Source organism: Ochotona princeps, chromosome 29 (genome assembly GCF_030435755.1).
Source record: "Ochotona princeps isolate mOchPri1 chromosome 29, mOchPri1.hap1, whole genome shotgun sequence".
In the NCBI taxonomy this organism is placed as follows: Eukaryota; Metazoa; Chordata; class Mammalia; order Lagomorpha; family Ochotonidae; genus Ochotona; species Ochotona princeps.
The window spans coordinates 827,521-848,444 of NC_080860.1; the positions used below are offsets into that span (position 1 = coordinate 827,521).

At 61.4% G+C, this 20,924-nt stretch overlaps 1 protein-coding gene across 3 annotated transcripts in view; it reads left to right on the forward strand.

The window, feature by feature from the left end:
• Positions 1-222: 222 nt before the first annotated feature.
• Positions 223-20,924, forward strand: part of RIMBP2 (RIMS binding protein 2) — a 79,200-nt gene continuing 58,498 nt past the window's right edge. For all 3 annotated transcript variants that reach the window (XM_058656742.1, XM_058656744.1, XM_058656745.1), the window contains exon 1: positions 223-331. The gene's annotated coding sequence lies outside the window, so the exon portion shown is untranslated. The remainder of the gene's footprint in view (positions 332-20,924) is intronic.

Below are 20,924 nucleotides of genomic sequence, written 5' to 3' on the forward strand. Positions count from 1 at the left end.
ACCTGCCGGGGGATCCTGTGCTGTCCTTGGGGTGGGGGTAGGGGGCAGCGGCCGCCCCAGCTTCGGCCAGGGCTCTGGGGAAAACAGAGCCATCTTGGGGCGTGTGCGCGTGTGTTTGCACGCTGACGTGGGCCAGGCTCTGGCTGCGGCTGCACGGTGGCCGAAGCCTCCGCTCTCGGTCCTCCGCTAGGAATCGAATGAATCATTTCTGGCCGGATCCCGGCGGCGCGCGGACCAATGCCCGGCGACGCCGCTGGCCCCGCCTCCGTTTGTAATCCGACTGGGGCGCAGTCGGCTGCGCGCTGGGCTCGCCGGCTCGGAGGCAGCTGAGGTGCGTGTCTCCTAAAAACAGCCTCGGGTGCCGGGCGCGTGGGCGCGCGGGGTCTGCGCAGGGCCGGCCCGGGCGCGGGGCGTCGCGTGTCCGCGCGGGAAGGGCAGGGCGGCCCCCGGCCGGGCGCACTCGGCGTGGCGCGGCCTCCGGGCCGGGGAGTGCGGGACTCCGGGGGAGGCGCAGGCCGGGCCGGCGGTTCTCGCCCCGCAGACCCACCTGCAGGCTGCGCCCGCGTGGGCGTGCGTGGCCGAGTGTGCCTGCCGGGCCGGCTGCTTGTGCTCAGCCCCCACCGGGATGCTCGGTGTGTGGGGTGCGTGACTCGCGGGGCGGTCAGTCCGCTGGACCGCGGCCGGGTGAGCGGCCTCTGGAGCGTCCCGGCGACAGGCCTGGGAGCAGGCCGGGAGAGGGAGGCGTTTTCCAGCTGGCCCCGGGGCGTGGACCGAGTGGGCTCCAGCAGCTGTCTGAGGCATCTGCAGGTCCGTGGGGCACTGGGGTGAGCAGGGGTGGGGCCGATGCTGTGACCCTGGGTGGAGACATCCTGGGAGGCGAGGCCCCTCCTTAGGGCAAGTGGATGTCAGCAGAGGAGCCCTGGACCCCAGGGACGGTGCACGTCCTGCAGGTGCCCAGTGCTGGGCCAGGGGCGGGTGGACCCTCTACACTGACCTGGTGACCAGGAGCCCCGCGCTGGGCTTGCTACAGCCTTGTTGGACGTTCCCAGCCCTGCTGTGGCTCTGCCAGAAGCTTCCTGCAGCTCAGCTCGGGGCGTGATGAGAGGGCCTTAGACCCACTCCCCAGGGGTGGCTGGCCTGTGCCTCTGCTCTTGGGGCACCAGTGGAGCTCCGACAAGCGGGTCAGGCGTCGTGGGCGCGGGGCTGCGGGGGCTGGGCGGCCTGGCGATGCTCCCTGTACGTGTATGGGAGGCTGGCCGGGCAGGCTGGTGTGCAGGTGGCATGGAGGAGGAGCAGCCCAGATCTGTTTGCTCTGAGCTCTGTTGGCGTCTGAGGGCACTGTGTGTGGGAAGCCACGGGGCGTGGGCTGCGGCACAGGCCGACGCGTCGCCTCCCGCCGGTGTGTGGCAGCGGAGGCCCAAGCAGCCCTGCACACTGGCTGGTCACTGCTGGGCCTGGCGGCAGCACTCCTGCACAGGTTCGGGCCTCGCGCTCTCGTCCTGGGGGAGGGCGAACCCCCTGAGAGCTGCTGCCCTCTCGTGCCCTCTGTGCCGGACCGCCTCACCCTGGTCTTCCTTCGGTGTGTCTCTGCGCATTGGCCGCAGCTGTGAGGAGGTTTGGGACGTGGTGCCCTGGCCTGTGGGGCCAGTCCCGTGGCTGGGCCATCTTCCCCTGTCCCTGGGATCCCGCTAGAGCTGTGGTTTCAGCAGGGCAGGTCCCTAGGCCCTCTGAGCTGCCTGGGGTCCCGTCTTGTCGCGGGGAGGCCTACCTGCTGCTCCCTGTGTCTGCATGATTCCAGCACCCCTGTCCTGTCGGCTCCTCTCTGTCCTGCCCTCCCCCACCCCACCATGGCTTCCTGGTCCTGTCTGCACATGGGACATGTCAGGACTGGTTTTCGTTTGTTTTCGGTTGTTTCATTTTGTTTTTAGATTTATTTCTTTTTATTGAAAAGGCAGATTTATAGAGAGAAGGAGTGGTAGGGAGAAAGATCTTCCATCCGCTGGTTCACTCCCCAAGTGGCCACAATGGCTGGAGCTGAGCTGATCTGAAGCCAGGAGCCAGGATCCTCTTTCAGGTCTCCCACGCGGGTGCAGGGCCTCAAGGCTTTGGCCCGACCTCGACTGCTTTACCAGACCACAAGCAGGGAGCTGGGTGGGAAGTGGAGGAGCTGGAACGTGAGCCAGTGGCCATATGGGATCCTGGTGCTTGCCAGGTGAGGATTTAGCCACTAGGCCATTGCACCGGGCCCAGACACCTGCGAGTTGTGAAGAGGACCTTGTTTAGTTCCTAACTTCCATGTGACCCTGTGCCCTCTCAGCTGCCCAGGGCTGTGTGTCTCTGGGTAGCTGTTATGTGTTCCCCATAGGGGAGCCTGGCGTCCCCAAGCCTGACACGGGCTACAGAGAAAAGTCCTGGGGCCCATCTTGGGGGAGTGTTTGCACCACACCTGCATGGGCTGTGCACAGTGGGGGAAGGTGAGCAGTACTCTGGGTGGTCGTGTGGTGGCCACGGGGTCCCCTCCGGGTGGTCGTGTGGTGGCCACGGGGTCCCCTCCGGGTGGTCGTGTGGTCACGGGGTCCCCTCCGGGTGGTCGTGTGGCCACGGGGTCCCCTGTAGGTGGTCATGTGGTCACGGGGTCCCCTCCGGGTGGTCGTGTGGCCACGGGGTCCCCTCCGGGTGGTCGTGTGGTCACGGGGTCCCCTCCGGGTGGTCGTGTGGTCACGGGGTCCCCTCCGGGTGGTCGTGTGGCCACGGGGTCCCCTCCGGGTGGTCGTGTGGCCACGGGGTCCCCTGTAGGTGGTCATGTGGTCACGGGGTCCCCTCCGGGTGGTCGTGTGGCCACGGGGTCCCCTCCGGGTGGTCATGTGGTCACGGGGTCCCCTCCGGGTGGTCGTGTGGTCACGGGGTCCCCTCCGGGTGGTCGTGTGGCCACGGGGTCCCCTCCGGGTGGTCATGTGGTCACGGGGTCCCCTCCGGGTGGTCGTGTGGTGGTCGCGGGGTCCCCTCCAGGTGGTCGTGTGGCCACGGGGTCCCCTCCGGGTGGTCGTGTGGTCACGGGGTCCCCTCCGGGTGGTCGTGTGGCCACGGGGTCCCCTCCGGGTGGTCGTGTGGTGGTCATGGGGTCCCCTCCGGGTGGTCGTGTGGTGGTCGCGGGGTCCCCTCCAGGTGGTCGTGTGGCCACGGGGTCCCCTCCGGGTGGTCGTGTGGTCACGGGGTCCCCTCCGGGTGGTCGTGTGGCCACGGGGTCCCCTCCGGGTGGTCGTGTGGTGGTCATGGGGTCCCCTCCGGGTGGTCGTGTGGTGGTCGCGGGGTCCCCTCCAGGTGGTCGTGTGGCCACGGGGTCCCCTCCGGGTGGTCGTGTGGTCACGGGGTCCCCTCCGGGTGGTCGTGTGGCCACGGGGTCCCCTCCGGGTGGTCGTGTGGTGGTCATGGGGTCCCCTCCGGGTGGTCGTGTGGCCATGGGGTCCCCTCCGGGTGGTCGTGTGGTCACGGGGTTCGCTGTAGGTGGTCATGTGGTCACGGGGTCCCCTCCAGGTGGTCATGTGGTGGTCACGGGGTCCCCTCCGGGTGGTCATGTGGCCACGGGGTCCCCTCCAGGTGGTCGTGTGGTCACGAGGTTCCCTCCAGGTGGTCGTGTGGTCACGGGGTCCCCTCCGGGTGGTCGTGTGGTCACGGGGTTCGCTGTAGGTGGTCATGTGGTGGTCACGGGGTCCCCTCCAGGTGGTCGTGTGGTCACGGGGTCCCCTCCAGGTGGTCATGTGGTGGTCGCGGGGTCCCCTCCGGGTGGTCATGTGGTGGTCACGAAGTCCCCTCCAGGTGGTCATGTGGTGGTCACGGGGTCCCCTCCAGGTGGTCATGTGGTGGTCACGGGGTCCCCTCCAGGTGGTCGTGTGGTCACGGGGTCCCCTCCAGGTGGTCATGTGGTGGTCGCGGGGTCCCCTCCGGGTGGTCATGTGGTGGTCGCGGGGTCCCCTCCGGGTGGTCATGTGGTGGTCACGGGGTCCCCTGTAGGTGGTCATGTGGTGGTCACGGGGTCCCCTCCAGGTGGTCGTGTGGTCATGGGGTCCCCTCCAGGTGGTCATGTGGTGGTCGCGGGGTCCCCTCCAGGTGGTCATGTGGTGGTCACGGGGTTCCCTGTAGGTGGTCGTATGGTCATGGGGTCCCCTCTGGGTGGTCGTGTGGTCACGGGGTCCCCTCCAGGTGGTTGTGTGGTAGTCACGGGGTCCCCTGTAGGGGTCATGTGTTGGTACACAGGGTCCTACTCACTGCTTCTTGCCCATACTGGGCACTGTCCAGCTTCTTGCTGTTCGTGGCACGCTCAGCAGTCCTGGGGCACTTTGTTCCCCTGGCACTCTCTGGGCCTGGGGGCGATAGAACACTGAAAGATACTTAAGTTCCAGACAGGGGTTGTGGGCGGTTTCCTGTGGTAGCGCTGTGTGTGCAGTGGTAGGGCTGGCGTGGTATGTGGTGGTCCCTCACGGGGCACGCAGAGCCTGTCTGGTGGGTTGGGGCTGGGCCTTTGACTCGAAGATGCAGCCAGCACGAGCCCAGTGTGGCTCTGGACGTGTCTGAGGGTCAGGTGGCCCAGCTGTACAGACCAAGAGTCAAAGTGATGACTGATTTTATGACATTTATTTAAAAGATGGAGAGAGAAATTCTTCATCCGCTGGCTCAGTTACCACATGGCCACCGTAGCTGGGCTGGGCTAGGAGAAAGCTGGAGCTCCTTCCTCTTCCTCACGTGGTGCAAGGGCCATGCGGTTAGGCCATCTTCGGCCACCTTCCCAGGTCATCAGCTGGGGGCTGGATCAGAAATGGAGCAGCCGGGACTACAACCGGCACTGTGCCATCGTCACAGGCGCCAAGCTGCTGTACCATGGCACGGGCCCTCAAGGCAACATCTCCCACATGGCACAGGAAGCTGTGTGCGCGGCTCAGCCCCCAGGGTGCACAGTCTTCCCTCCACAAAAGGATGCTGGAGACGCAGCCTCTGTGGAAGGCCCTCCAGCCTTGCCTTGTGTGTCGTCAGATGGGGGTCTGGGGCAGGGGAGTGCCCAGGGCTTCCCTGTGCTCTGTTCTTGGTGTCATCCATGTAGGATGAGCCATGCCACAGGTCTTGGTGCTGTGCGTGTGGCCTGCAGTCAGGGACAGCGGAAGGGGATGGGCTTTCCCCAGCCCCGGCACTGCCACGGCCCTGCTAGAACCTGGCTCCTGGAAGCAGTGGCTGTGGCATCTTGTCTCACGTCCCGTGGTGCAGGCACAGATCACAGACTCACTCAGCAGACAGTGGAGTGTCTGACAGATTCTGAGTGTTAGTCCGGGGGGCCCAGAGCTGCCAGCAAGGCAGATGGCCTGCCCTTACGTGAATGTCATTTGTGCGTGAGCTGAGATGCGACCCGGTCAGCTCTGGTCCTGCCAGTCCGGGGACTCCGACAGTGGACATGAGTCTGGAGATGTGACTCCGGAAGGCTCCCGGGAGGAGGACTTGAAGGGAGAGAGGCCTGCACAGGCCCCTGGGCACAGGGCATGCAGAGGAAGGTGGCTGATGGATCTGCACGGGGCCCCAGTTCTAGTGCACCCTTCGGGGTCAGGGACCCAGGGACCCAGGGGCCATGGGGCCGAGAGCCACCCTCCCCTCGCAGAGCCAGCGCTGAGCCCCAGGAGCAGCTGGGGGTATCAGGCAGTGCCATGCACAGGGAGTCGGCTCCCCTCTCCACACAGGCAATGCCACAGTAAAGAAAGCCCATTGGTCCTGCTTCGGGGCAGAGGTGCCCTGAGTGGATGTGTGGGCGGGGCTGTATGGTGCCGGCTGGCTGGAGCTGGTTTTCTTCTGGGAGTTGACTGACCCAAGGCCTCTGGGCTTAGAGCCCCGCCCCGTGGCGTGGCCACGTCCTGGCCAGTACTGATCACTTCCTTGGCTTGTCTTGGTCATTTCAGGAGATGCCTACGCTCACGTAGGATTTTTCTGCCTGTGGGGCAGGGACTGTGTGCGTGCGGAGGCGGGGCGGCCACTCTGCCATCGGCAACGGGGCTTGTGCACAGGTTCTCCAAGGAGCCGGCTTCGGTAGGACTTGGTCGTTGGCCCGGTGGAAGGGAGGGAGCTGAGTGGAGGTCAAAGCCAAGGTCTGATAAGGGCAGGATCACTCTTCCAGAAGGTTCTTGAGCAGGGGTTCTGGGTTTGACAATTGGCGCAGGTCACAAATGACCACCATACCCTGGGGTCTGTGTGTCTCTGCCCCCTTCCTGCGTCCTGAAGTGGGCCTGTGCTGCATGGTGGTAAAATGGCCGCACCCCCAAGTGTGGAGCCACGTGCTCACAGATGGTTGTTGGCAGGCAGAACTCCAGGGGCGTCCCTTCGAGCTTCCTTGTGCCCCTCCCCACTCCTGAGTGGGTGCCAAGGAAGCCCTGAGGGACAGGACATGCTGACTCGCCCTGAGGAAGGCCGACCAGTCCCAGGGGCACACATAAGCTGAGGGCTTTCTCTGGCTGCTGGCAGAAGGGGCCTCGAAGCAGCTGCTGGCGCAAGGAGGGACCCTGCCAGTGGCCAGCAAGGACATGGGGCATCGGCCCTGCACAGGGGAGGAGCGAGTGTTGCCTGCTGGAGGGAGCCTGGCCTGGTTCTGTCCACCTTCCCCAGCCTGGCCCTCCAAAGATGGTCCTCCCTCCCTTCACCCCCACAACCTGGAGCCTGCCCGGAACTGGTCCTCCCTTCACCCCCACAGCCTGGAGCCCACCTGGGGCTGGTCCTGCCTGCCATCCCCCAGCCTGGAGCCTGCATGGGTGGGGACTCTGTGGGAAGCTGAGCATACTTCTCTCTGAGAGGCCCTCTTCTGATGCACCCTGGGGTCTTCTGCATGCCCTTGAATTGGTCGGCTCTCAGTTAAGCTGCAGCTGAGGCCCAGCTGCTCCTGCTGTCCGCTGGGCCTGGGGTTGGCCCCCAGCCTGTGCGGCGTATGGAGTGAGGGGGGGGGGACAGCTCCGACACCACTGCCATCAGTGGGGGCTCCCCTTGTACCTGCTGCTCACTGAGCCCCACTTGGCGGGAGGGAGCTGTGGTCGGGCCTGTTTCCAGCCCACATCGCCCACGCGAGCCGTGACTCAGCATGGCGGGCTGGAGCTGTGACTCAGCGTGGTGGGTTGGAGCTGGCTGCCGCGCACCAGAGAAAGAACAGCGGTGCTTTGCCTGGGTTCTGGTGGTGGTGCTGGGAAGGCCACAGGGCCAATGTGATGCCCTAGGTCCCGCTTGGCCCCACCAGTGCTAACCGTGTCCTGGATGGTGGGAGCAGGGGTCCTTCTCTGCCTGTGTGGCCTCGCCTTGGGAAGTGTGGTTTTAGGTCCTGTTCCTATGCTTGTCACCCCTCTCTGGTCACCTCACTCCAGCCTTGTCTTTGCAACTTGGCGACTTCAGGACGGGTAACACTCTTGGGGCGTCGTAGAGAGCGCTGAGGTCCCAGGGCTCGGTGAAGCCTGCGGGGGGGGCCAGCTTGGGGTCCCACCTGCTCCTGGGAGCGAGGTCCTTTGTGGGGAGTCGCAGTGACCGAGGCCAGGGCCCGAGCTGGTAGTCCCCAGGGGGAGGTGGGTCAGTCGAGACTGTGCTGTGCCTAGAAGGTTCTGGCTGTGTCCTCACATCAGGAGCGAACTTGGGGGACTGGGGGTTTTCAGAGGGGCGGGTGGTGAGATGAGAGGAACAGCTGGCGTGCGCAGCCCCGTTCGGTGCCGGTGCCTGCATCGCCTGCCCCACTGCCCCGGTGTGGGCCCGATTCCCGGGGGGTGTTGGTCAGCTGCACTGTGGCAGGTGTGAGGCTCATTGTCCGGGCGCGAGGACAGGTCCTCCCCAGGCGCGAGGGCAGGTCCTCCCTGGGCTCTGAGGGCAGGTCCTCCCCAGGTGCGAGGCAGGTCCTCCCCAAGCTCTGAGGGCAGGTCCTCCCCGGGCGCGAGGCAGGTCCTCCCCAAGCTCTGAGGGCAGGTGCTCCCCGGGCACGAGGGCAGGTGCTCCCCGGGCTCTGAGGGCAGGTCCTCCCTGGGCTCTGAGGGAAGGTCCTCCCCGGGCTCTGAGGGCAGGTCCTCCCTGGGCTCTGAGGGCAGGTGCTCCCCGGGCGTGAGGGCAGGTCCTCCCCAGGCTCTGAGGGCAGGTGCTCCCCGGGCTCTGAGGGCAGGTCCTCCCTGGGCTCTGAGGGCAGGTGCTCCCCGGGCGCGAGGGCAGGTCCTCCCCAGGCTCTGAGGGCAGGTGCTCCCCGGGCTCTGAGGGCAGGTCCTCCCTGGGCGCGAGGGCAGGTCCTCCCTGGGCTCTGAGGGCAGGTCCTCCCTGGGCTCTGAGGGCAGGTGCTTCCCGGGCGCGAGGGCAGGTCCTCCCCGGGCTCTGAGGGCAGGTGCTCCCCGGGCGCGAGGCAGGCCTGTGCTGCTGCTCGTGGGTCCACAGCTGCCCCTGTGTGTCTGGTCCCCGGCCAGCGAGCCGCTCATGCTCCTCTCTGCTGGTGTGGTCTGCGGCCTTGTGTTGGGAGAACATGTCCTTTCCGTGGCTGCCGTACTTGCTGCCCAGAGTTGTGGGGCGGCAGAGGGGGCCCCCTGTGCCCACCTCTCTTTGCTGTCCTCTGGTGTGTGGGAAGGCCACATGGGGACGGACAGGAGGTTGGCCCACACCTATGCACTGTTCATCCGTTGGAAAGCCCTATAGGGGCTGTGTGGCTGTTCAGAGGTAAGGGCATGGAAAAATTTGCTAAGAGGAGAGTATCGCCCCTTGGAAACCAGTTTGCAGGTGAATGCTGCTAGCTGTACTTCCAGGGCGCTTCCCAGCCCTGGGTGCACGTGCCAGCCTCCATCACGCCTAGCGCCACAGAGGGCACCACGCCCATGCTCCTCTGCCTCCCTGTTCACACCCCTCCCGCTCAGGGCCATCTGGCTCCTCAGGCCCCAATGATGGAGCCCCAGCTGGCAGGTGACATGGAGCCTGTTGGTGGCACCGGAGGACGCGGCCTGCGCTAAACGCCCTGGCTGTGTGTGTGGGCCCAGAGCCAGCCAGATCGCGCAGACCGGGCCCTCTGCTGGCACGGTGTGGCTGCCATCTCAGCGGTAATGCTAATCACCACTTGTCTCCTGGCCCAGCAGAACGGCCCAACCGCAGGTGGGCCCATGGGCCGAGCTGCCTGCAGGTAGTGCTCCAGCCTGAGCCAGGGGCTGGAAAGTACTTCCTTTGGGTGGTGCCACCCGCCCCCCACGCTCAGCCCTCATCACCGCGGGGCCCCCACGCTCAGCCCTCATCACTGCGGGACCCCGGGGCCTCTGCAGGGTGGTCCTGCAGAGCCCACACTCAGGAAGGGCCTTGTGGCCTGCTGCCTGCTTGCCCAGCACTGAGCCCCGTCAGCACTGTCCCCGTGCAGAACATGGGCACAGCTGAGCCTCAGGGGCTTCTCCCGCCCACCACTCTCCTCCCCACCCTGAAGCCTTGGCTTTCTCTTCTTAAAACACTTTTTTTTTTTTAAAGTGCCTGCGAGGTGAGTGGCCTCTCCAAGAGAAAGAGGCCATTTCCTGTGAATTAAAATGTCCGTGATGGCCTGTCCCCTGGACATGAACTCATGCCTCTGGTGCTTCCTGTGTGCAGGTGTCAGAGCCCAAAGTCCTGGTGAGGACCACGGCAAGCCGAAATCGAGACCACAGCTGCTGGTGGTGGAAAGTGGTCAAGTTGGTCTACGCTGAGCTAGGATCCACTTAACCCACAAGGGCACTTCAGAATACCCCGGAGGGGCTGCGCGGACAGAGCCCCCGCCTGTGGCCGTGGCATCCCGTTTGCCCCAGCTGTCCCACTCTGTCCCAGCTCCTTGCTAATGGTCTAGGAGAAGCAATGGAAGGTATCCCGAGTGCTTGGGTCCCCGCTAGCCAGACGCAAGTGGGCTTCCTGGCTCCTAACGTCAGCCTGGCCTAGCCCTGCTTGTTGCAGCTGTCTGGGGAGTGAACCAGCTGAAAGAAGGTCTCTGTTTCCTCCTCTCTCTTTAAAACCCCGACCTTCATCTTAAACAAAAAGCTCCTGGAAATATGACATTGAAAAAATATGTTTATTTTGGTGTAGAAAAATTTGGGATTGCATGTAGTTTTTGCATGGTATGCATTTTCATGAACTGCTGGAGAATTCCTCCTAAGGTGAGCCCCGCGGAACGGTCCAGCTTTGGATGCTGTGTGTACGTCACATAACCCAGTTCACCCCGAAGGGAGCCCGTCCCCACGACGCTGTTGTCTGTGACACCAGCTCCTAGCATTGTCGGCTCGGGGCTCTGCCAGGTGGGCTTGGCCCCTTGTGGAGGGTTCTCTGTGTGGTGGGAGGGCGTGGGGTTCTGGGGTGGACCACCCTCCCCACGAGCAGCAACTGTGGCTGCCTGGGGCCTGAGCAGGGAGCAGCTTTGTGGGTGATGGAACAGCGCCCAGGTTAGTCCAGTGCTGAGATTTCAGAACCTGGGATAAGAGCTCTTACTCAGAGGACCCCTAGGTCCCTCCCTAGTGGAGGGTGCCACTTCCTGGTGGTTTCCTAGCCCCCTGGAGTGCGAAGAAGGAAGATTTGGGCGTGCAGGCCTGGGAGGGGGTGGCGGGTTCTGGAGTGCACCTTAGGTGCCCTGAGAAGGCCTGCAGACAGGCTGTGTTCAGCTTGAGTTGGTGCCAGTGCTGAGAGTCGAAGGCACAAACAGTTCCCGTAACATCTCAGGTTGCTGAGCGTGGGCCTGGCAGCCGCCTGTGTGGGAGCGGTCAGCAGGTGTGGTGGAGTCGCTGCCCACCACTGTTCCACCGCACTGCCCGCTACCAGTGTTGGCCCTGAGTCCGGGTCTGCCAACAGGACCCTGGAGCTTGGGGCTTTGAGCTCGGTTTCCCCTGTACATAGAGACCCTGCTGGGCTGTGGCAGGTGCCGCGTGAGGACTGGGGTTTGGCACATCCCAGCCACGCGAGTCGGGGCTCAGCTCACCCCGCCAGCTGGAGGAGCGTGCTTGGCCACCCTCGGACTTGCTGATGGAAAGCAGCTTCTGATTTCCATAAATAGTCCTGCCGAGCAGCGGTTTAATTGATTTAATGAGCCGTGCTGTGAGAATCAGACCTGGCCGAGGGTCTGTGTTTACTTCCGTCTCCATCTGTGGAAATTTCCTTTGGCCTGCCTTGGCTCAGACCCTGAGCCGCAGTCGGTATCACCCAGCACAGGCCAACATCTGGAAACTTCTGTCAGGGGAGGGGCTGTGGGGAAATCAGCATGTCCCATCTCCGATCTGCCCCAGAATTCTGAGCAATGACAGTGACCCTCCGTGCTGTGTGGTCTGCCTCCTGCACGGGCCTATGGCCTTGGCTTTGTTACTGCCGGCATCTCAGCGTCGTGTCGTCTTGACGCAGATGGCAGAAGCCATCCCGGCTGCTGGGGTCTCACATCTGGTGGCAGGGAAGTTTCCCTCTATCACTCAGTGGACAGGGGCTGCACAGGACGTGTTGTGGGCTCGGGTGCTGGAGCCAGGGCAGCTGCAGGCCATCCTGCCTTGCAAGGAAGTCCCTTGACCACGACGTTTGGGGGCTGAGGCCAGGCGGCCCCAGGCCGCGCCAGGGGTGTATGTGCTGGGGACAGGTGCTGACTGCAACATCTGGGAGGGGAGGACGGGCGATATGAGTTTATGTTGCAGGAATAACATGCTAGGGACAGGTGCAGGGGAAAATGGGGGAGGGGTCGGGGCAAGCAGGTGGCTCAGCTCCTCTCTCATGGAGGGGTGCGGCTGCTGAGCCAGGGCCAGGCTCTCAAGGCCACAGAACGGCTGCTGTTGCTCCACGCACCACGTTGATGCTCGTGATGGGAAGCAGGGCATGGGCTCCCATCTAACCCATCAGGGTGAAAGTGTCTTCAGCATGAGCTGGTGGGCAGATCCTAGGGCCTGTAGTCACGCTGGCTGCACGGAAGGCTGGGAAGGTGGAGGCCTCAGAGGGGGAAAGGGGTTGGGACAGGTGTAACGTCGGCTGACGCTGAGATCTGTAAGGAGCTGAGCACCTGGGGCTGCCAGGTGCAGGGAACAGTGCACACAAAGGCCTGAGGCATGAGTGGGTGAGGGGAGAGGCCTGTGGGTGCTGGCCGGTGCTGTGAGGGGAGAGGCCTGTGGGTGCTGGCCGGGGTGCTGTGAAGGGATGCTCCCACCCAAGCCTGCTTCTGCTCTGTCTGCCATGCCTCAAGGCAGGCTGCTAAGGACACCCTTGTTCCTCCCCTCTCGCACTGCCTGGGTTCAACTCCCGGCTCTGCCCCCAGCTCAGGAGGCAGCAACGACGCCCTGAGCTGCAGGTGGTTGGTCCTGCCACCCACACGGGAGTCCTGGCCGTGGCTCTGGGGAGAGTGCCATACAGGAGTTCTTCCGACTCTGTTGTTCTTTGCCTCTCAAACGAATTTTTAAAATCACTTAAAGTTGAGGGCCCAGCATGATAGCCTGCCTGATGGCTAAATCCTCGCCTTGCAAGTGCCAGGATCCCATATGGGTGCCAGTTCATGTGCCGACTGCTCCACTTCCCATCCAGCTCCCTCTTGTGGCCTGAGAAAGCAGCAGAGGATGGTCCAAACCATGGGACCCTGCACCTGCATGGGAGACCCGGAGGAAGTTCCTGACTCCTGGCTTTGGGTCTGCCCCCTCCTCACCGGCCTCTCTCTATCGCAGAACAATGTGTTTGAGTTGGGTTGGGAAGCTGTGGTGGCTGCTGTGGTCCCTCCTGTGTGGACCGAGAACCTGGAAGCTGGACGGAAGTGGCTCTACCTCCGAACACGAGGATGAGACCAAGGCGGGGCAGGCATTTGGGCCAGCGCCTAAGGGACTGTCCGGAGTGCCTGGTTCACCTTGGATTCCAGCTTCCTGCTCTTGCGTCCCCCAGGAGGCAGCAGTGGCAGGGTCCCTGCCACCTGAGCGGGAGACCTGGATTGGTCTGACCCATCCCTGCCCCTTGCACACGTTTGGGAATGAACCCGTGGCTGGAAGACCTCCCTGTCTCTCTGCCTTCAAATGCAATGCAATCAGTTTGAAGAGAGAGCGACTGGGGAGTGAGCATGCGGCCTGGTGTAACATGCTGCACCTCACAGCCTTGTGCCCGGCTCTGCTCCACACTCCAGCTCCCTGCTAATGGGACCTGGGAAGTAGCAGGTGATGGCTCAAGCATGTGGAGACCCAGGGCCGGCATGCTGGTGCTGTAGGCAGACGATTAGCATGCTAAGCCACCGTGCCAGCCCCTTTTCCACATTCCTGACAATGTGAAGTTGCCCGTGTGTTGTGCAATGTGGGTGGCACAGGCTCAGGCCACTCCTGTTTCCTCCCTGAACTGTCCTCCTGATCGTGCGGAATGCAGGCTCTCTCTCTGTCCCACAGTCTCAGATGACCTGACGGAGCTGGGGCGTAGGGGAGTTGGAGGTGGACTGGTGTGGATGCCAAGGACTGGGTGTGCCATAGACTGGCCTTGGTGTGGGCCTGGGCTTGTACATTTCCCTTCCATGGTGTGGATGTTGAGGGGCGGGTGACGGGCGTGGTGTGGCCTGGGCCTGGTCCTGGGCATTCTTCGTGTATAGTGCGAATGCTGAGAGGCAGGCGTGTCATGGGGTGTGGTATGGCGTGACATGGGCCTGGGCATTTCCTTTTCATGGCGTGGATGCCGAGGGGCAGGTGTGACGTGGAGCGTGGTATGGCGTGGGCCTGGGCACTCTTCGTTCATAGTATGAATGCCGAGGGGCAGGCATGTCATGGGGTGGCTGTGGCTTGGTGTGGGCCTGGGCATTTCCTTTTCATGCTGTGGACACTGAGGGCAGGGCCTCTCTGGTGTGTCCGTGTTGGGTTCAGCACAGTGAGGACTGCCCGACAGCTGCTGCTGGTTGTAGGAATTGGACCGCTCCTTCCCCCAAGACGAGGCGCTCGGTGTATGGAACCCTTCTCTTGCTTTGTCTCCTACAGCAGCCCGGCCCTTCTCCACCCAGATTGGGCCCAGGCTGTGGTTTCAGTTTTTGCCTGTGGAGTGCTGGCTGCACTGCGTGGACCTTGCCGCCGTGGCCACAGGCCAGCTCTTTGACCTTTCATCCACGTGCTCAGTGAAATACTACTCTCCTGGTCTCCCTTTCTCAGAATACTCCCTGTCCTCTCCTTTCCCTTCGTGGGTGAAATGGCTGCGTGCTCCCTACATGTGTGGCACAGAGGACGGTGTGTGCATGGCTCACACACGTGTAGGTGCACATCCTGGGGCTGTGTCCTGGCCGTAGTTTCAGCACCAGTGAGGACGGACAGCTCCAGGCACAGCTGAGCCCAACTTGGCAAGACCAGCCCTGGGGCTGGGCCGCCTCTGCCTGCCGCCCTGGTCCTCTGTGCCGGGCATGGAGTGGCAGGAAGGGAACAGGGACAAAGCCTGTCTCCTGTGGTTCAGCACGAACTTGGTCATCAGCTGGCTGTGCCTTGGCAAGCACGTGAGTGAACTATGGCTTGGGTCATGGCTGGGCTTTTCTCTCTGTGACATTAGCTGTTCTCAGCACAGGAGTGTTTAAAGCAAGATAAACAATACACGGCACGCTGAGCAGCTGTCCCAAGTGACGTCAGAGACAGCTCTTAGGGAGAGGCGAGTGCTTCTCGGAGCTCGGTAGGAGCGGGCTGCTCTCCCCACAGGCCCTCTCCTCCCACTGGGAGGAAGTGGCAGGTGGCTGCCACTGGCTTTGCTCAGCCCCAATTGTTCCTGGGTCTCTAACTCCGGGCAGTCAGGCTCACCTGGTGTGTGTCTGTGGGCTGTTGTCAAGCTGGGGCTTGCCAACAAGAGGCCTGGCGAGACAGTTAACAGGGTTTGTACTCTCCAGGGTGCGAATCTATCCGAGGATACTGAGAAATTGATAAGAAGACCCCTTTCCAAACCTACTCACTGGCAATGTAGCAACAACGTTTGAGTGTTACATGTTAAAACCTTGGGAAGCCGAGGAAGAAGCCAAGCTGTAAGAGAATGTGGGAATCAGGCACGAGGGAGCGTGTACGACTATCATGTCATAACAAACCGATGGAAAGGAGAAGATTTTTACTAGCATTTATTTTTATTGGAAGGTTAGATCAGATTTACGGAGAGGAGAAACAGATTAAGATCGTCCATCTGCTGGTTTACTCCCCAATGGCTGCAATGACCAGAGCCAAGCCAGTCTGAGCTTCTTCCTGGTCTCGCTCGTGGGCGCAGGGTCCCAAGGCTTTGGGCCGGCCTCTGCTCCTCTCCCAGGCCACAGGCAGGGAGCTGGATGGGAACTGGAGCAGCAGGATGCAAACTCGTGTCCATGAGGGATCCTGGTGTTTGCAAGGTGAGGATATGGCCAATGAGCCATTGTGCAGGGTCCAGCACACCTCTTCTGGACAGGGCCAGTTGGTGATTCTGTCCAGCAACAGCCTTTAAGGCCTTTGCTTCTCCAGCTATTACATAAATGAGTGTGGCTGTGTTCAGTACTTTTTTGGAATACTGTATTTTTTTTTTAAAGATTTATTTATTTTCACTGGAAAGAGAGATTTATGGAAAGAAGGAGAGACAGAGAAAAATCTTCCATCTAATGGCTTTCTCCCCAGTTGGCCGCAGTGGTAGGAGCTGAGCAGGACGGTCAGGAGCTTCTTCTGGTCTCTCATGCATAGGGGCAGGAGGTGCAGGGTCCCAAGAAATGCTTATTTCCTGGCAGAGCAAAGTGGAAAAGTGCCGAGCTTCAAGCCAGGGATCCCTTCCAAAGTCGACTCTGACCCAGGCAGGAGCCTCCTCCCTGACACTGCGCTGCGGCCTCCAAGCCTCTGCCTGCCGCTGCCCCGTGATGTGCGGGAAGGCGCGGCTTGAAGTCTGCTGGGAGTTGTCCTCCAAGGTCTGCAGACTTGCACCTGTTAGCACTGGGGGTCTCTTAGGACACAGGTCCAATTCAAGCCACAGAAACACTTGCTTGTTTGGGGGGAGGGACATATCTCTCTGTCACAGTCCTTGGTCCTCAGAAAGCAACTCGAACCCTCTCACTTTAGTGAGCTGCTGGGGTCTCCGACAGTGGTAATTACGCTCAGTTAGGGCTTTCCTGGGTAAAGAGTTGAGGGCAGCAGTTTTGCTGAAAACACAATTATCTGGATGTTTCCATAACAGACTCCCAACGCTGAGACAGGAGAGCGCTGGGGCACGCCTGCCCTGTGAGGGTCCCCCTCGTCCACACACCTTCCCGGCGGCCCTGGGCCTGGGGGTCTCGGTACCTCCTCTGTCCCCCCTACTCCCCACTCCAACACACCTTCCCAGCGGCCCTGGGCCTGGGGGTCTCGGTACCTCCTCTGTCCCCCCACTCCCCACTCCAACACACCTTCCCAGCGGTCCTGGGCCTGGGGGGTCTCGGTACCTCCTCTGTCCCCCCACTCCCCACTCCAACACACCTTCCCAGTGGCCCTGGGCCTGGGGGGTCTCGGTACCTCCTCTGTCCCCCCACTCCCCACTCCAACACACCTTCCCAGCGGTCCTGGGCCTGGGGGGTCTCGGTACCTCCTCTGTCCCCCCACTCCCCACTCCAACACACCTTCCCAGCGGCCCTGGGCCTGGGGGGTCTCGGTACCTCCTCTGTCCCCCCACTCCCCACTCCAACACACCTTCCCAGTGGCCCTGGGCCTGGGGGGTCTCGGTACCTCCTCTGTCCCCCCACCACTCCCCACTCCGACACATCTTCCCAGCGACCCCTGGCCCGGGGTCTTTCCCTCCCAGGGGAAGCTCACAGACTTCCCCAGCACTGTTACACCCGAGTGGGCAGTGTGACCTGTTCTGGAGTTGGGAGAGCAGGGAAGGGATGGGCAGGGGCCCGACTCAGCCTTCCGGAGCTGCTGCTGGTGGACGGGAAGATGGAGGGAGCGGCTGTGTGGCTGGAGGCTGCCAGCCTCACGGGCCTCTGCACCAATAGGAAGCAATGTTCTGGGGTGTTGGCTGGCATGATGTTGGCATTGCCCCAGGACACTTGCACAACTCTGTCCCCTCTAATTACTTCCTTGTCCTCCCCTACTCGCCTGCTCTCCGGCAAACCTGACAGCCCAGAGCTGACCGGACTGGGCAGCCACGGCTCGGGGGTGGGAGAGCTGTGCACCCACACTGCCAGGGAACAAATATCAAAACAGTGTGTGGGGCCCCCAATATTTAACTCCTGCTGCGAAAATTACTGTGTGTGCGCATTCCATTTTAAATTACAGTAATTTTACAATCCAGTTTTATTTGATTAATAGAGTAACATTTGCTGCAGTAACTCTAAAAGCACAAAAACAATGGAGAGAGAAGTTAAGCCACTGTGAGCCTGTCCTGCCCAGAGCGCCATGGGTGACAGTGGGTGCTTGTAGCTGACTGCTGTTTCTCGAGGTCTTGGAAACGGCACGCAGACCGAGGCATCCAGTAGTTTGTGCTCCTGTCTTCATCAGCTTTATTTCCCATGGATACATCTGTGTGATACTAACATCTGCTTATCCTGGAAGTGAACTTACGAAGGTGGCATTTCTGCCTGAAGGCAGTTGAGGCCGGGCCCTTGCGGCCCATGAGAGTTGGGGTCTCTGCCCTGCCACGCACAGTGCACAGAGACCGCTTGCCCTGCAGCCTGGGCACATTTTCTCATTATTGTCACAGAACATCAAAAGTTCAGGTAATAACCATTAGTGATGGCGGGTATATCTCCTCACGTGGCAGAGGGCTCCATTTGCAGCTCCAAGCTTCAGGTTGCTGCTGCGAGCTGGTCACAAGATGTGGCTGTGTCTGGAAAGCAACACTTTAACAAGGTGGGAGGGAGGGCCCAGTGTAGTGGCTCAGTTGGCTGATCTTAAGTTCCAGGGTTCCATATGGGCGCTGGTTCATGTCCTGGCTGCTGCACCTCCCGTCCAGCTCCCTGCTTGTGGCCTGATAGAGCAGTCGAGGACAGCCCAAAGCCTTGGGACCCTGCACCCGCGTGGGAGACCCAAAAGAAGTTCCTGGCTCCTGGCTTCGGGTTGGCTCAGCTCCAGCCATTGTGCCACTTGGGGAGCGAACCAGTGGATGAAAGGTCTTTGTCTCTGTCTCTCCTCTCTGTAGCTCTGAGTTTCCAATAAAAATAAATAAGCCTTAAAAAAAATTAAAGAAGAGAAGGTCCTCCTGAGCTGTGAACACCATCCTCACCTCTGTCCTGCCCTGGTCGTGCCGTGAGCCGGATCTCCACAGGTGGGGGACACCGTGCCTTCCCATTGGCCCGCCCTTCCCTTGAAGAGCTTGGGTTGTAGGCCCGGCTCGCAGGGAGCACTGGTGAATCCATTCGGTGGCTGACAGCAGATTCACACCCAGACGTGCTGGTAGACTCTCTTGGGCAGGGCTTTCCACTAGGAGAGAAAACCTCACAGAGCAGCCTGAGGCCCGGTTGGGAGCTCCCTGTGGGCTCAGGAGCCTGTAGGTGCAGAGGCGCAGCCTGAGGCCCGGTTGGGAGCTCCCTGTGGGCTCAGGGGCCTGTAGGTGCAGAGGCACAGCCTGAGGCCCGGGTGGGAGCTCCCTGTGGGCTCAGGGGCCTGTAGGTGCAGAGGCACAGCCCGAGGCCCGGGTGGGAGCTCCCTGTGGGCTCAGGGGCCTGCAGGTGCAGAGGCACAGCCCGAGGCCCGGGTGGGTCCAGACACTGAATGGCACGAAGGCGTGGGTGTCTGTTCTGAGCTAAGATGTAGTCAGTCCACGGCTTCAGCTCTGAGACATGGACAAGTCAGGCTGGATCAGTTTTTATTTAGAAGCTGCATCCGGCACAGAGCTTCCATTTGAAAGTTAGGAGGAGGGGCTCGTGGTGAGGCTCAATGCCAGCTTACCACGCGGGTGCCAGTGGAGCTCCGGCTGGTCCACTCCCATCCAGCTTCCTGCTTGTGGCCTGGGAAGGCAGTGGAGGATGGCCCAGGTCCTTGGGACCCTGCACCCGCGTGGGAGACCTGGAAGGCCTGTATCCCTGGCCCATCCCCGGCCGCTGCAACCACGTGGGAAGTGAACATGAGATGGTAGATCTCTGTAACTCTACCTTTCAAAATAAATAGATGAATCTTATAAAAAGAGAAGAATGGAAGAGCAGGGCAGCCTGGGATGGACGATGCTTGCAGCCTCCATGTCTGCCCGTAGCGAGCTGAGCAAGTGTGTGGCAGTTAGGCTGAGGGGTTGCCAGGAGCGCACTCGTGTGCAAGCCCGGCTGCTCCCCGACTCCCCCGCCCCGGGATCCCACTGTCCGTCCTCTGAGCAGATGCTGGAGCCCTGCCCATCTTCCCTGGTGTGGGCGGCCCTGCGGGGAGTGACTCAGCTGTGGGGTGGAGACCCCTGCAAAGCCAGCCAGGCCCCGTGGGTCAGGGGCTTCAGCTCACAGCAGGAGCAGCGTTCCTCATGCTTCCTGCGCACACGTGAGCTGCAGTCATTTCATTGCTGTGTCTCTGGGGAGCGGAGCCGCCGGGTTCTTCTCCTGGGGGAGGTGTTGTCCTGCCTTTCAGTTTGCGCTCATTCATGCGCTGTCATTCGTGGCCGGCTGGGAACACAGCAAGACAGAGCAACGTGCGGTGGGGCCATCTCACAGCCTGCCCCTGGTGTGTCCATTCTCCTTGGGCCTTGGAGTGACCCCCTGGTCCTGCATCAGAGAACAGTGGTTGAAGGGGAGAGGTTCCTTTGGATCAGTTTTTAAAATGGATAGACTTCCATGGGAGGAGGGCATAGGGAGGGGCTGGGGGAATCCCAGAGCCTATAAAACTGTGTCACAAAACGAAATGTAATCAATAAAAAAAAAAAAAAAAAAGAATAGACTTTAAAAGGACGTTTGCAGAAGAAATGATCAAAGGGTACAGAATTCCTGTGAACCTCTCCCAGTTTCCCCATCACACACGTCTTTAACAATATTTATGTTTGTCTCAAGGCAGTTGCACAGAGAGGGGAAGACAGAGATCTTTTATCTGCTGGTTGGTTCCCCAGCTGGCTGCAACAGCTGGGCTGGGCTTGACCGAAGTCAGGAACTGGTCCCCCATGAAGGGCAGGAGCCTGGTGCTTGGGCCATCCTCTGCTGCCGTCTTAGCAGGGAGCTGGATCAGAAGTGGAGCAGCCAGGCCTTGAACCAGCACTCAGGTGGGATGCCAGCTGCAGGCCTCAGCCCCACCGTCTGTGCTGCAGGGCCGGCCCTGTCACTCCCGGCTGGGTCGGTGGTGACCGGATAGCCACGCTTGGCTGCTGCTCACTCTGGGACTCGCTCAGTGCTGGGCCTTCTCTGGGTTGGGCCCAAGGTGCCGAGGGCTTGTCCAGCGCAGACTCAGGCAGAATGGCTGCCCGGCGCTCAACCTCGCCCCGACCCTGCCGGGGACCTGGGATCCTGTCTGCAGAGTCTTGTCTTTCCCAGGACCCCACAGAGCGAGAGCCACGTGGGGTGGACAGGCGCTTCCAAATGTATGTGGTCAGAGTTCCTCTCTCTCTTGCCATGGCTTGATAGTTCTTTAAAAAAAATTTTTTTTTTTGGTACTGAATTGTTTCATTGTGTGACTGTAGCATAGTTTATCTGTTCCCCCGTCAAAGCACAACAGGAGGGCCCGGCGGCGTGGCCTAGCAGCTAAAGTCCACGCCTTGAACGCCCTGGGATCCCAGATGGGCGCCGGTTCTAATCCCGGCAGCCCTGCTTCCCATCCTGCTTGTGGCCTGGGAAAGCAGTCGAGGACGGCCCAAAGCCTTGGGACCCTGCACCCGTGTGGCAGACTTGGAGGAAGTTCCTGTCTCCTGGCTTCGGATCGGCTCAGCTCGGCCATTGTGGTCACTTGGGGAGTGAATCATCGGATGGAAGATCTTCCTCTCTGTCTCTCCTCCTCTGACTTTGTAATAAAAATAATAAATAAAAATTTAAAAAAAAGCACAGCAGGATTACACAGGTAAGCACTTTCATTAAAGATTTATTTATACATTTAAAAAGCGCAGTGATGGGCAGGGTTGGAGTG